Source organism: Pinus tabuliformis, chromosome 6, assembly GCF_031772625.1.
Source record: "Pinus tabuliformis cultivar Carrire ecotype Pingquan chromosome 6, CPIR1, whole genome shotgun sequence".
Lineage (NCBI taxonomy): Eukaryota > Viridiplantae > Streptophyta > Pinopsida > Pinales > Pinaceae > Pinus > Pinus tabuliformis.
In genome coordinates this window covers 1,721,204,924-1,721,222,032 of record NC_142292.1, presented here as the reverse complement: position 1 = coordinate 1,721,222,032, position 17,109 = coordinate 1,721,204,924, and positions in this window count along the sequence as shown.

Genomic DNA, 17,109 nt, shown 5'->3' with positions numbered 1-17,109 from the left:
ATCATAATTATGAAGACCGACACTAGTTACAATTCAACACTATGGACTTTGACTTGCCAAATGTAATTTATTGTATGTTGGAAAGTTTAGAATAACATATGTCTTATTAGGTATAAATGCAACAATTAACATGTGTTAATCATCATAAACTTATTGCTTTCAAATCTTTGAAAATGAAGAGAAATATTATTTGGAAAAAGTCCTATTACATTTCCTGGGTATCACATAATAAGCTTGAATATATCAACTTGCTTTTGAATACAGACAACTTGCTAAAAATTTCCTGAAAGATGTATGAAACTTGAAGGATGTATGAAACTTGATCGTTAATTGAATGCTCTGTTCTCTTCAATACAATCAAAATAGTTTTTATAATTCATGGTTTTTCTTCTTATTTTTATCATGACTGTATTTCATGGTTGATGTTCTTACTTAGTATGACTAGTTAAGGAGAGGCCTGGATTCTGTCCTGAATGTATGGTTTATTGATATAATCTTTATTTCAGAAAATGTTGTCTTGACATCTTTAAGACACAAATTTCAATATCAGAAATTCACTCAAAGCTATGCTTCGATAGGCTGCATATGTTGAATTGTAGTGGAATGTGTTAAAATTCGAGAAAGTTCATATTGTTGAATATAAAGAAAATCCCATTGGTCTCTTGCATAAAATGTCTTTCAATCTCTCTTCTTCACAGTGTTCATTTCCATTCACATCGACAGGATGAAAACATGGAAGTATGACATTCTTTGAAGTAGCAGAAAGGAAATTACATAAGCAGTGATTTTTGGCCATGGCCCCTGGTCAAAGGATTTTCGTATAGCCTTTACAACCCTGTCCACCTCTTCTGCACCACCTTCATTCATATTGTTGAATATAAAGAAAATCCCATTGGTCTCTAACATAAAATGTCTTTCAATCTCTCTTCTTCCAGTGTTCATTTCCATTCACATCGACAGGATGAAAACATGGAAGTATGACATTCTTAAAATGTCTTTCAATCTCTCTTCTTCCAGTGTTCATTTCCATTCACATCGACAGGATGAAAACATGGAAGTATGACATTCTTTGAAGTAGCAGAAAGGAAATTACATAAGCAGTTATTTTTGGCCATGGCCCTTGGTCAAAAATCCCATTACAACATTGTCCACCTCTTCTGCACCACCTTCAATCATATTAACAGTCAAATCCCATGTTCTGGGATCCAATGTTGGAAATGTTTTTCTTGTATCACAACCAAACTTGCTATTACCATATTTTGAGATTAGGTGGAAGAGAACATTCTAGCTTCTGTGCAAATTAAACTTTCATGACGCAAATTTTACGCATCTTCGTTATAATATATATATATATATATATATATATATAAAAGCGAAACATATATATATTAAAAAAATATATGTAATAATATTTTTAACCATGTAGATTCACCTCATTTTATTATGGAGATTATTAACTTATAAATAGGTTTTGTTACAATACCATAGACCAATACAATAACTTGTTAATATTGCATGCCAAAAAGCCATAACTCATGTTTGTGCAACTATATAAATTAAATGATAGATAACCTTGGATAGACATCAATCCAAGAGAATCAACAAAACAATTATTTCAATTGTAAAAGTTCTATTCCAAAATAGACACATCTATACTTACTAGTATTCACAGATCAAAGGATGAGATTTATCTAAAAAATGGTTATGCCCTTTTAATTAAATTGATTAATTGAAAAAAAATGTTATATGGACAAGCGTCATATAAAATGAGTTATGGTTTTTTGGGTATGTGGTATTGAAACAAAGCCTATTTACTAGTTAAGATTTTCCATGGTTCTAAATGTATATATGTTTTATTTATATACTAACACAGCCATATAAATTAAATCGCTGGTAAGCAAGAGGCATCAATCTAATAGAAACACTTCATGATACATCTCACATTATTAAAATTAAAAAAATCATAAAAATTAACTACATTATAACTTTATTTAAATTATTATTATTATCATCATTAATTATAAAAAGAACTAATATATAACTTAAACATTGATATACTTAAAAGAAAAACCTTTGTAATAAAGTTCTAAAGTATGGAGGTTTACTCTCACTTTACCATTGAGATTCTTAATCTTAAATAGATTTTGTTACAATATCATGGGCCAATACCGTGACTTATCAATATCACATGTGCAAGTGTTTTGGTGTTTGTCATGGATTGATGTTTATTTACCTGTGACAACCTCAATCATCTATTTGTGAAAATGTATCCTAATATTTTATGTAAATAATTGATAAATTGGGGTTGAGTCAAGGGACACAAATTCCGGGGACTTGGGAGGTTAGTTGTCTGGGATGGGTCAGGTTGCTTGCTGGAGGAAATATGGACTGCTTATGAAAGCCATTAAAGGTTGGCTCGTGCATTTTTAATGGCCTGGAATTTTCAGAATTTAAGGAATTGAACAACATGACAAGAAATTGAAAGGAAGTGGGTAGGGTGACAACTAGCGAGGTGTGTTGGTCACCCACTGCAACGAGCCAACCAACAAAAAAATAAATCTAGGAACAACTGAACAATTGGCACCCTCTTTATAGGTTGGCAAGACGATGGTGATAAAGGTCCCTATTTGAATTCAAATAGAAAAGAGAGAGAAAAGGACTCGAGTTTCTGGAGAAAAACACAACAACGTAAAAGGGAAAATCAAATTGCTAGAGGAGGCATTCGAAGGGTTAGACGACTGAAAGCACAAGGAAGAAGGGAGATACAAGAGAAGCACAAAGAAGAAGATTCAAACTACTGAAAATCAATTGTGCAGCAATGAGAGGAGGAATTGCATAGTAGCAGAAAGGAGAGGCACCGATCTGCTGAGACAACGCATGAGAAAAGAGTGAAGAGGAAGCTCTTGGAATAAAGAACACAGAGGGAACTCCATAAATAAAGAATGTAGATGGAAATCCAGAAATAAAGAACACAAAGAACATATTTGGAATATATAAAATGCATTTGAAAAACTGAGATAGAGCATGAACGGGTAGAGGAACAGAGGAAGGTTATTTGGTTGGCAAGGAGACTAGAGAAATCACTTCCAAGTGAGGATTTATTACCTCTCTATTCCCTAGTGACTAGAGGGTGGAAATGGTGTTTCTCAGAAATCCTCGAGGGTTGGGGTGGAGAATTTTTTCCTAGAAATTCCTGGAGTATTTCTGAAAGCTCCTTGTTGAATGTTTGGTTTTATTATGGGTTATGAAGTCCCTAAGTTGGGTTGAACCATAATGATGCAACCTTAAGGGGTGGAGACATCATGTCTCTATACTCCCTATGCAACTCGAGATTACAACTTAGTTGGTGGGTGGAGGTGGAAAACTCTTTAGAGCCCCTGGTTCAACTGGTAGTTGTGTTTAAATCCTTGAGCAGAAGGCTCCTCAATATCTGAAATCTGGTTCGAAGTTGACAACTTCAAGTGAGGATTCGCTGCCACTGTTTATGGTTGGGTGGAGAGTCATCGTCTCGGACTTAGTTTCCCGATAGCTTTGAGATAAGTATTTCTCATGTTCTTTAGTCACAATGAATATATGTTTTATTTTTATTTTAAATGATACTATTGATGTATGAGACATTATCCATGATCTTGATGCTTATATATATCACTGGTATGTTGTTGATACCGCTTTGAAGTTGTTGGAACAATGTGGTAAATCCTTGCTTGAAAATTTGGTTACAACTATGATGTTTAGTTTAAATCGTATCCTAATAGTGTATATAATGACTATCTTTCAATAGTAACCTGCATGGAATTCCTCCATAATCATAGTAACATGATCTTTTAATTATTGTAAGCTTTGTTAGCATCTTCACACTCTGAGTGGGAATATTGAGATTTCCTATTTTATGGCCTTATTAACCTAACAACTTCACATGGTTACCTCCCCAAGTTTTTAGCAAATCATACCCAGGTTAATGGGTTTGTGCAATGTTTGAGCATAAATAATTCATGTGTTTTTGTATTGTGGTTGAGATTGTTCATAAGTCCTAATAATCTGATTTCATGCCTTAGATTAGGCATGAAATTTGCATTTATGCCATGCACTTGATGAAATTTATTACTCAAGGATAAGTACTCTATACTATATGTTGTTTGGTGTTGTAGTGATAATAGGCTCTGGGTCTTCAATACTCTTGGTAGATGTTATTTTTCGGTTATGGGAGGTGCAATTATCATTATAGATAGAGACAACTGATAATATCTATAATATGTTAGTGACACCAATAAGTCGAGCCTGAGAGGAGGCTCAATTACCATGTTGAAATCAAATTACCATGGTAAGGATGTAGGAGCATGTGTTATGCTAACAACAAAGCCTATATGGGTGATCTCACAATTGTTTCACATCTTATTGAATATATTCTTGAAGGGAAATATGATGCCAAACCACACTACTTAGTCTTCAAATGAGTACTAAGATTCCTTTGTACACACACACACACACATAGTTACTATGTTGAATAAATGCATGTGCATGAGATTACAGGGTTTAATAGGGAGAAATTAACCCCGTGGGTGTAAATCTAGGCCTATCTTGCATTAAAAGATTTGTGGTCAACCTACAAGCATATATGTAACTAATAGGCTTGAGTTCATTACAACAATTGTAATATCCAGTCGTTACTGTAGGGCTTAATTTTCCTATTCAATAGTACTCTGTGTATGTTATAGGCTTGAACATACATATGAGCGTATGCGTATTGATATTGTGTGTGGAAATAAGCAACCTACATGTATGTAGGTATCTTGGCATAATAAGATCCATGTAGTGACTGAACTGAGCCTTATCATTGTTTATAAATATAATTTTGGTGGTAAATAAATTGCGCTTGAAAGTTGGTCACATAGACCATTGCTCATTGATCTTCTTTTAATATAAAATCTATAATGAATCAAATGTATGTAAAGGAGAAACATGATGCGATCCAGGTGGATATAGGTGGCCACTCAGCTATTCCACTGGGACCCCCACCGTTGTTTCTTTCAGTTCCCTTAATTACAGTAGCACAACTTACTATTTTTTGCAGTTTTCCAGGTCCTAAACTTCTAGAGCCATTTTGAGGGCCTTAAAGACGTTTTTTTTGGGAAAACGAAGAGACTGGAAAAATGCAAAATTGGTTTACTAGTCTTTTTTCCGCCTCCTCTTGGAGATATTTGAAACGAGGTATTATGATAGCCAAACGAAGATAGTATGCCAAAGTTACAACCCCAAGAATTTGACGTTCCAGCTAACCCCAACGGGGCCCACAGGCTTTTGGCGCTTCATCTCTGAGGGTTAGGTTTTTGGATGTTTATGGTTTCCCATTGTTTCTTAATGATAAAAAAGCCTCCAAGCCTCATTGTAACATATTTCAGAGGCATGTAGCCACCACATCTCTTTCAGAGATAAGCTAACATTACTCGAGTTAGTTTATTTCCATTTTGCATGTAAACAATTTTCAGTATTTTATTAATAAAGTGAATTTCAATTTTCACTCTAGCTTTGTGTTTATGTTTAAATATGTATTTTCATTTCGTTTCTGCATAAATATGGATCAATGTCCTCCCCCCTAGGAAGCAAAGGTATCAATTGTATTGAGTGCCTCCATGATATGGGGTAACTTCTACTGAACTTGGTCCCTAGTGAGCCACTTGCATTGGTGCTAGAGTTGGCCAGCTTTGACAACCCGATATAGTTGGATTTTTTTTTGGCGAGTGATTTTAATATGTGTGTCCATAATCTGATTAGTTGTGGCCTGTTCCATGTAGTATGGGTTGAGATTTGTTGGTGTTAGTTGTTCTACATTGTCTGATGTGTCCAACAATGGTGGAAAGTATGTGCGGTCCAAATTAAACATTAGGTATAGGCCAAGGAATGGGGGAATTCTAAGCTTGAAAGCATTGTCACCCACAACCTTGGTGATGGTGTAAGGCCTGTATTGGAGTGGTCGGATCTTCCGATGGGCTCTAGCAAGGGGTTCTTTTTGTAGATGCAACCAAACTTTGTTTCCCATGTGAAACTTATGTGGCACCCAATAATGATCATATCGCTTCTTGTACTTGGAATCAAAATTCTTCAAGATGTTGTGAACTTATTGGTGGATGTGTTGGATGCGTTCAATAAACCTGATTGCTTTATCAGCTTTAGACTGTACATGTGTGGATTTTTTCTATGTAGTCGCACAAGGCATGGCAACATCAATAAGACATAATGGTTGAAGTCCCAGACCACTTGAAAGGGACTGTGACAAGTCGAGCTATGGAGATCTTTGTTATAATTGTGTTGCACATAGGGAAGTATCTCATCCCAGTTTCATGGATGCTTAGAGTTGTACATGTGGAGTATGTGCACTATCATCATGTTGACAAACTCTCCCTGACCATCAGTCTGGGGATGGAATGCAATAGGCTTGGTGAGCTTGGTGTCCAATAGTGTCCAGAAGCTCAACCATAATGTGCTCAGGAACCTACTATCCCAATCTAATATAATGGTCTGTGGGATCCAAAAATTTAGATACACTCATTCAAAGAAGATTTTGGTAGTGTCTTCTACCGCGATACTCTTCTTGTAGGTCGCCAATATAGCCATCATAGAAAAATTTTCCACGACCACAAATGAACAGTTATTACCATGCTTGTTAGAAGGGAGGCCAGACATATAGTCCATAGAGATGGATTCCCAAGGCTGGATAGGAGTAGGAAGAGGAGTGTACAAGCATTTCTTCTTGATGGTTGGTTTGGTAATGACACATGCAATGCATGATTTGATATATTTTCCAACATCTTGTCACTGTTTGGATCAACAAAAATACTTATGTAGTATGGTCATAATTTTATCCACTCCAAAGTGTCCTACGACCTGACTATAGTGTGCCTCCCAAATCAGATTGTCACATTTTCTTGAAGGAACACAAGTGGCCTGGGTAGCATAATAATGCATCCTAGACATGGAAATTTGGAACTTTCTTGCCATCCAGGAGAATTTGGTATGTGGTGAGAAAATATAGATCATTTTTGTACAATTGCGACCATCTAGAGATCTCATGGCCACAAGAGTTGAGAAAAATAGAGTGCTACAAATGGGGGCCGAAAAAGACAATCTATAACATGACTAGTGCTGCCCTTTTTGTATTTAATGTTCAAGTGGATTTTTTGTAGATATGTAGTCACCATTTCTGATGGTGATTGTTCTGAAACTTCCCTTGTGTCTGTATAAACTGAAGAGATCAATGATCTGTGTGGATGGTTGTCTTCTTCCCCAGAATATGATGTTTCCATTGCCAGCAAGTCTGCACAATAGAATACATCTCTTTATCATAGGTGGGGCACTGCCGAATTGTATCAGAAAGTATCTCATTATGATAGGGCACTAGATGCCCGTGTTGGGTGAGGACTACACCAATAACATAGTTGGAGGCATTTGTCTCAATTTCAAATGGATGTTGCAGGGCTACAAATGTGACTATAGGTGCAGAGCAAAGGCAATGCTTTAGCTCAACAAATGCCTTCTATTGGGACTTACAACAAGAAATATTTTTTTTTTCTCTTCCCTTGGTAATCTAACTCAAAAGCCAAGTGATATGGGAGAATCCCAACACGAAACTCCGATAAAAATTGGCAAGGCACAAAAATATTTTAACCTGTGTTAGAGTGGTCGGGGTTGGCCAATCTCGAATGACTTGGATCTTAGTCGGATCCACGTGCACACATTTCTCATCTATGATGTAACTTAGTTATTGGACCCGACTCATTCCAAAGGTGCATTTCTCCAAGTTGGCACACAGTTTATGCTGCGACAAGGTTTGAAGGACATACCAAATGTGTTGTAGGTGATCTTCCCAACTCTTGCTGAGGATGAGGATATTGTCCAGATAAACAACCACAAACAAGTTGGTGAAGGGAAACAAGATGTCATCCATCAACCTCATAAAAGTTGCAGGGGCATTTGTCAACTTGAAAGGATTTACGAACCATTCAAAAATGCCTTCCTTGGATTTGAAGGCGGTCTTCCATACATTTGTGGGATCTATTGGAACCTAGTGATAGCCAGACTTCAAATCAATCTTTCTAAAATAATTGCCCCCTTAAGCTGGTCCAAAAGGTCATCAATTTGTGGGATTGGATACATGTTTAGTCCTCGATAATCAATGTAGAGCCTCCAGGTCCTATCCTTCTTTTGTACAAGTACAATTGGGCTCCCAAAATATGAGGAACGTGATCGGATGCGCCCTTTTTGCAACGATTCTTGGATATGCCGCTTGATCTCTTCATTTTCCAAAATGGAGTAGCAGTATATTGGCCCATTGGGTAGAGGTGCTCCGAGAGTCAGATCAATTGAATGCTTGACCTAATAGTGCAAGGGTACCCCTGTGGGTGAAGAGAAGATGTCCTTGTATTCTTCCACTAACTTATCCACCTGCTTCTATTACATGGAAGAACCTTTCCCGGGGGCAATGGGTGTGGACATGATCTTTCCCTTATTTTAAGAGCGAATAAAATATATATATATATATATATATATATATATATATATATATATATATAATTTAATTAATTAATTAAATTAGTTAATTAAATAAATAAATAAAAATTAAAAATTAAAATTAAAATTAAAAAAATAAAATAAAATAAAATAAAATTCTCAGTCTAGGATATGATATTATTGCATTGCTTAATAGAGATCAAAGAGATGGCAGTAGGCAGGGCTACCTCCAATATCCTGTATAACTTATTTCCCAAAGTAATAATAATAGTGCGAGGCCTCGACTCATACACAACATGACGCTTCCACAAGTACGGTTGGCTTAATAATACATCACAAAATTCAAGAGGAACAATGTCACACAATACCTCATTTGTGAAGGGTTTGATGTTGTAGGGAAGATGACTCTGCTAGCTGATGCAAAGATCTCATCCTTGGTGGAGCCGCTCGATGGTGTATGGTTGTAGGTGTGGTGTGGTCGATAGGCCCAGTCACTTGATGACCACTACTGAGATGATGTTCTTTTAGCTCCCACTGTGGACAATGAACTGCAGTAGAGACTCATTCACCCACATATGTGAGTGGAAGAGATGCTCCCCTTCCTATGGATCTTTGGGCTCAATATTTAGGATCTTATAATGGCAACTATGGCGTAGGACTCCGCATCAATAATCTACTTCTCTTTGTCATTCCCCTTTTCAGGGTTTGACTTAGAGTCAGAACATGCATCTGACTCTGAAGCCTTCATCTCGACCACCAGTGATTGTTTGGCTTGACACTCACTTATGTTGTGAGTGGGGCTCTTATGGAACTCACACCACTTTCTTGTGTCCATGTTTTTCTTCGTGGCATTGTTCTTTGCTTGCAGCTTCCATGGGTTGTCTTGGGTCACCTTGTCTTGGCTTTCTCTTTTGTTTTGCGGTTTGGAGGTGCCTTGTTAGGAAAAATATCAAGGGGGTGGGGGTGTGAATCATTATTTTACTCACTTCAGTTTTCCAATTTCTTATTCTAATATTTGTATGCTACTATTATAAAGGAAACTAGCGTATGTACGCGATTGTTATTAACGCAACCCACATATATCTAGATAACTAATATGTTCAACTTTATTAAGTGCATCATTACTTCATTATTCATCAATTAAAAAATCATTATGAGAAGTAAGAAGAACAAATATTATCAACACACAAGAATCACATCAACACATATGAACACCAATATTTTTAGATGGAAACCCAATGTGGGAGAAAACCACTGCTACTGTCGTCTTTGTCTTCTTCTTTAATTAAAAGGAAAAAATTTTACAATATTGTACTAGTGTAGACTCTAACCAATACGCAAGCATCCACCTGCATGAGGCTACAACCTTCTCTTCGGTTTCCAGTACTTATGGAAGGGAGCTCCAACCCCATGACTTTGTTTACCGTCTTCTACCGAAAGGATGGACAACTTTTTATAATATTTCATATTGGATCCACTTTCATCAATAAACTGAAACCAATAACTTAATCAAATCAACAATCACTGAACCAATTGAATTATCAAATCAACCACTGAAGCTTAATGAATCAATGCAACTAGATCAAACCAATCCATATCAAATCAATGCACAACCATTCATAAGTATACCCTACCATGTATTATTAATTACAAAAACCAAATGATGTCACTACAAACCTCGATCAAACATATGTTAGAATGTATATGCTATTGTTATGAATCATACCCTCGTATATATGTGCTTCTCCTAAAGAAGTGATCTGAATTGGATCATTATATTGTTTTTCATCTATCTCTATGCATTTGGAGTGGAAAAAAGTGGAGGAATCAACTCACGGTACTGTTTGTACCAGCAGAACCTGGTTTGGCGAAACAAGGTCTGAAACCTTCCGGGAGCATTTTGAGGCATCAAATGACGTTTTTTGGGGTAAAAATTTACCGCACAAGCGTTGCACTTATTCATGTTATTCTACACACAAAGAGCTTTTCGATGGTGCAAGAATCACGTCAATCAGAGTCTGTATGCAAAATTAATGCCACTGAGAAGTTGACCAACCTGTTTTCACACCTATAGTTTGGGAGGATGTCATGTCATCCCCCATTATTCATGGAAAAGGGGCTAGCCACGTGTTTGTGATGTAAAATACTCTAGAAGACTCTATTTTGTAACTCTAGTTAAGAGTTGATGTAGTCAAACTTCACCACTAATAGGCTATTTGGATGTATTATAATCGGGCTACTCGGAGGAAGAGACATTCCATTCTTTTGAGAGAATTCTGCTCCATAGTTGAGCAAAGATAGCCAGGAGAGATAGGAAGTAGAGCACACAGAGAGGATTTGTGCACTGTAGCAGCGCATGGGCCACATACATTACTTCTTTGTATCTGTAGCCATATTTCCAGACAAAGAAAGAGAGTTAAGCAACCTCACCTTCGAGCTGGGTTTTCTCCCAAAAGGGTTTCCCAAAGAGAATATTTTGTGTATTATGTGTGTGTGAGCTATTTTTCTATTCTCTAATTTTCTACTTGATTTACTTTTACATGCATGCACTAATTACAGTTAAATTTACGGATCTAGAAATTAAATAAAAATGTAATAGTGTAGAGTCTTAGATTTTTAATATAATATTATTAGATTTGTCGTGACGAATTGTCCAGTCGAATATCCATGGCAGTTTACAGATCATTTGGTATTAGAGCTGGTTTCTTTGGGTATTTTGTGGAGATTGTAGGGATTTAGATCGGCGAGGCTGGAAATTGTAAAACCATAATCATGGGTGATGAATCTGTAAACGAACCTCATGATCCTGCATTGGTGAGGTTTTTCTAGCTCGAAGAATAAGTCGTGGATATAAACCACAATTTAAACCTCCTCATGGCGGCGCTAAGCAATAAGCTGGGGATATTTGGAGAAGAAGGGGGTTCAAATGCAGAGGGAAAATCAGAAGGGGGATCGAGAAAACGCAGATAACTAGCTGAAGAAAGAACTCAGAAAAGATCAACCCAATTCTAGTGTCGTGAACCAATCCATCTGCGTGAGCAAGTGATGTTGTTCAAGTTCAAAACAATGGATAACAATGTAAACTTTGAAACGGTAACTATAAACTCAAAACCGGAACTCTGGCCAAAAAATGCCAAAAAAACATCAAAAACAATGCTAAAAACGAAAAGTGCATATACTGGAATGATGGTTTTTTTTTTTAGGGACAATTTTGAACATGTTTTAAAAATGGCAGTGAAAACAAAGTTTTCGTGCAAAATACAGCTTGAAAACGAAAAAGTGATTATACTGGAACGATGATTTTTTTTAGGGTCAATCTTCAAAATTTTAAAAAAATGCTAGTAAAATGATCCAACAACATAAAAATGACACATAACTTCTCATTTAACACCATATGGAAATCAAAAACTTTATTTTAAGATACGATGCATACATCAATTAGATAAATTATCTTAAACAATTATTCAAAATCACTCATATTTTCTTGCACACCATCAGAATTCACATCTTCATATGAGTTATTGGATGTTGACGAAGATGTTCCATATTCTTCTCTTTCATCAACTAGTGCCCCATCTGAGTCCACATGCATGCCCATCATTTCAGGTTTCAAAATTCTTCTAGATCTACGACTGGTTTCAGCATATTCCCATGTCAACATTGTTCCTTCTGGTAACAACCTTTTCAGAATCTCTATCGTCTTGAAGCGAAGAGTTCCTCTCTTTGTTAAATTGAAGTCATAAACAAGTATGTCAACATCCTCCAATTTCAATATGTCTGTGCGGCAACGATTTATATTCGTACCCTTTCTTTTTCTCTTTCCGCCATTTTTTTTGTCAACTACCATCTCTGGCTTATACACACCATTGAATGGGTGTGTATTTGCGGCATGCCAATGTACTTCAACACTTGTAACATCTTCATTTTTTGTGAAGACCTTTATAACTTTAGGAACCCAGAATGGATAACCATTGGGATCTCCATCTGCTAGCACTGTGATCATGCAACCCTCCTTAATATCCTATACTGAACTCATGTAAAAGTCTTCCATGGTTTCACGTTGTGCATGAGATCTTCGGGAACCAATATACATCTCTCTTTCCTCTGCCTGTGAAGAATTAATAATACCTTGAGATTGTTGTTGTTCAACAATGTTTATTTCCTCATGTGCATTCGACACATTTTGTGGCCAATAAATGGATTTTTCAAAGGTATATCTTCATTTGTTGTTGTTGAAATGATATCACTTTAATTATTGAAAAATGACTCCCACCAAACTGAATCAGCAATGTAAAAGTACTCATATGTATATCTAATACATTTTTTAATTTCTTCTAGGCAATCAGAATAATTAATATCTCTATTTTGTCTGTGTGCATTATGAACTTCACCAACTAATTGTAATAACAATATTTTTGATGCAAATATTGGATGATCTGGAATGAACTTCAAAAAATTGCAGACCTGATGACGGTGCCCATTCTGCAGTAGCTGAATACTTCTTTTTTTTAATACGAAATTGATGTTGGAAGCTAATGTCATTAAGTTGTTCAATGCATTTCCCCTCACCATATGATCCCATAATAAACCTTCGCATGTCAACAGTTTCTTCCAGCACATCAAAATTAAGCTCTGGCATATATGATTTCTTAATACATTCAATTAATGATGGCTCCCAACTTCCTTCCTCCTTAATGTGACTGAAAAACGACTGAACATCTGATCAATATGGTCATAAGTGTGCCCAACAAGAAGGAGACCAAACTTTACCTTCTAAAAAATTCTCAATTCAACAAGCATGTTTAGATATCCAAAAACAACCTGATTTTTGTTTTCACGGCAAGTGTTGTCCAATTGTAAATACAAAACTTCAGGAAGATTACCAGACCAATGAGAAAGCACATCATGAATTATGGTTATGGTCAGATTTGCATCATTATGAATATTTGGAGCTGTGAAGTACACCTTTGGCAACATTTTCCCATTGAAGACCATACAACTGACCAAGTGATACTAAATAAATTTTTCTTCCTATAAATTTTTGGGTGTGCAAACAAAATGTGGTAAAAGTGTTTTCTTCTAGTCCATACCATCAATTATCAAACCCAAATATTTATTCAGATTATCATAACACTTCTTTTGATGCTTGTACAACTTTTTCCTTTCATTTGTTTGTTGTTTGCGATGCTCCTGAAGTTCTTTGACAATTGAATCCACACAACATAAAAGAAAGCCATTAAGAAATATGTTTTCATACTTGATGAATATACAATTTTAAAAGTTAAAGTTATGAATGCCTACCTCTTTTTGACCCTTCACATTTGTCCATTTTTTTTTATTTAAGAGAAGCACATGTACTGCAAATCCTCATCCTTGTCTTCTTAGGAATACGAACATTGTTGAATTCTTTCTTCCATACCTTCACAAAATATTGATATGTAATAAACCGGCCATGTCCCTTAGCACCTTCTGCATATTCTTTGTATAAGTTGTAGATTTCTTGTCTTGAAAAATTATCTGGAGTATGTATTGTCTCTCTATTTGGCATACACTCTCCATGCTTTGAAAAGAAATCTTTCATCCATGACACTGTAGTATGTGATAATGGCCCAAACTGTCTTTTATGATGTACTTCAGAATAAAATGTGGGATCCTTTTCCAAATTTTCTTGAATTCTAGAGAGACAAAAATTCCCAATCGAATGAAACATTTTTAAAGCTTTTCTACATATAAATAAAATCCTAATATGATAATCATAACCTGACAATGTAGATTGCATGCACCCAACTAAATATGAATTTTGCATGCTTTTATTCATTGACAAATATCTCTTCCTGCTCTCTAATGCAAATTTGAAATCCATATGTTTCAGGCAATCTTTTTGGCAACATTCACTTGAAATGAGTGCGCTGATAGAACTTCTTCTCATCAGATATTCTGCTCTACCCCTTGTATAACTAGAACATCTTGCATTGATACGAAAATGTCTGCTCCTACTCGATACAATATTTCTTGGCAACATCTCCATCATTGGATCATCATTTGTATAAGGATTTTCATCATCATTAAGAGGAATGTTATCCACACTATGATCAGTTGTTCTTTTCAAATACTGACTTGGAGGATATTCTTCATCTTCTCCTTCTTCAGTGCTACTGTCATAGTCCTTAGAATTTGGACCCAATGGAAAATTTGATTTGATGTTTATTGGATATTCTTCCTCATGTGCATTTTCAGTGTTGCTCTCATAGTCCATAGAATTAGGACTAAGTGCATCATCCTGTCCTTCATCACTGTTGCTCTCATAGTCCTTAGAATTAGGACTAAGAGGACATTGTGACACTCCATTCTTTTGAAATTTATCATCACGCTCTTCATCATTGTTGCTCTCATAGTCCTTAGAATTAGGACTAAGTGGACACCGTGACACATACTTTTGAAATTCATCATCCCACTCTTCATCACTGCTACTGTCATAGTCCTTATAATTAAGACTAACTGGACACTGTGACACTCCATACTTTTGAAATTCATCATCCCGCTCTTCATCAAAGCTGCTCTCATAGTCCTTATAATTAGGACTAACTGGACACCGTGACACTCCATACTTTTGAAATTCATCATTATGCACTTCATCACTGCTGCTCTCATAGTCCTTAGAATTAGGACTAATTGGACACTTTGACACTCCATTCTTTTCAAATTCGTTATCACGCTCTTCATCACTGTTGCTCTCATAGTCCTTATAATTAGGACTAAGTGGACACCGTGACAATCCATTCTTTTGAAACTCGTCATCATGCTCTTCAGCATTGTTGCTCTCATAGTCCTTAGAATTAGGACTAAGCGGACACCGTGACACTCCATTCTTTTGAACTTCACCATCATGCTCTTCATCACTGCTGCTTTCATAGTCCTTAGAAGTAGGACTAAGTGGACACCATGAGACTCCATTCTTTTGAAATTTGTCATCAAGCTCATCATCACTGCTGCTTTCATAGTCCTTTGAATTCGGACTAAGTGGAATCTGTGAATCTTTATTTATTTGAAATTCTCCATCCCCTCTTTCATCAGTGCTGCTCTCATAGTCCTTAGGATCAAAATTAAGTGGAAGAATTGACTTTCTATTCATAGTGGAAGAATTCCCGCTATATTCATCCATATGAATAGAGTTGTTACGGGATGAAGATGTTGATGTTGTATAAATCAAAACTTCACTATTAGGACAATCCATCCCTTTCAAATAGAAGATGTTGAATGATACAAATGGAGAGTCTCCTAAAGATATTATATAGCTTAAAGAATGAAAATTTCTCTCCAAAAATTTCCCCCCCAAAAATTTTACCAAAATATTTCCCTCCTAAAACTTTGTGAGATTTATTTCTCTTCATTATTTTATTCTACAATTTAATGAAAAATGTAAACTAGATTTTTTTATGAAATAAATCATTAAAGTTAAAATTGTAAACTACAACTTCTACCTAAATTGTTTTAATAGTCAAAGTATATAATATTTACTAAACAATTGAATGTTTTTTTTTTTTTTTTAACATTCTGAAACAAATTAATCCCACATTCACCTCGTTGTAAAACAATTCTTTATCATATTTTCCTTCATCGCCATAATTTTTTTTATTAAAACTAATTAATCCCGCATTCACCGTACGATAAAACATCTTCGTAATTTCACTTATATACTAAATTCCATTATCACTATTACTAACATTATATCAAGGTTTTATGAGGTTCGTTGAAAAACTTGGAGCGAATTTGTAGAGCAGCTACATTGGTATCAACAACATATTCAACGAAGAATTCTCGCAATTGAAAGGTCAGTTAAATTTTTTTCCTTGAAAATTCTCATATTAAATTAGTTTAATGAAGTAGATTTTTTTTTAAGCTTAATACTTTTTGTTAGCCAAATTAACTAATATTTCTGTTGTGAGTATGGTGGGCCCAAGGCACTCCCATCCTGCAATCGGCCGGCCATCCGTCCCCTCTGAACACCCTATTGGCCCCCTCCCCAAACTCATCCACCCTGTCCCCTCGACCACCCGACGCCACCCCCACCTTCCTGCCCCAGTCCTACCCCCTCCCCCTGCCCCCCACGTCCCCCCGTCTACCACCCTTCCCCCACAGCCGCCACTACCTCCTACCCCACAACCCCCATCTCAGCCCACTCCTACCCCCCACGCCCCAACCTCACCCCTTCTCCCCCTACTCCCCCACACCTTCCGCCCCCAACCCCCCTACCCCCATTTATTCCCCTAGCCCACCACCCCCCTACCCCCCTACGTTGCGTTCCCCACTCACCCCACCCGCACCCCCTCTCGCTCGACCACCGCTCCCCCCTACCCCCCTTCCCCTGCAACCGCCGCCCCTCAACCCCCATGCCACCCCCCTACTCCGCCCTCCCCACCACCTCACTCGCCCCCCCTCTCCCTCAGGCACCCTTCCCACCCCATGCCACCCCACCCGACCCTCCGCCCCTCGTTCGTGCACCCTCGCCCACCTGCACCCTTCCCCCACCCCACACCACCCTCCACCCCCCATTCCCCCACCCCCGTCCATCCCCGCGCCTCCCCCGCCCTCACCACCACGCCA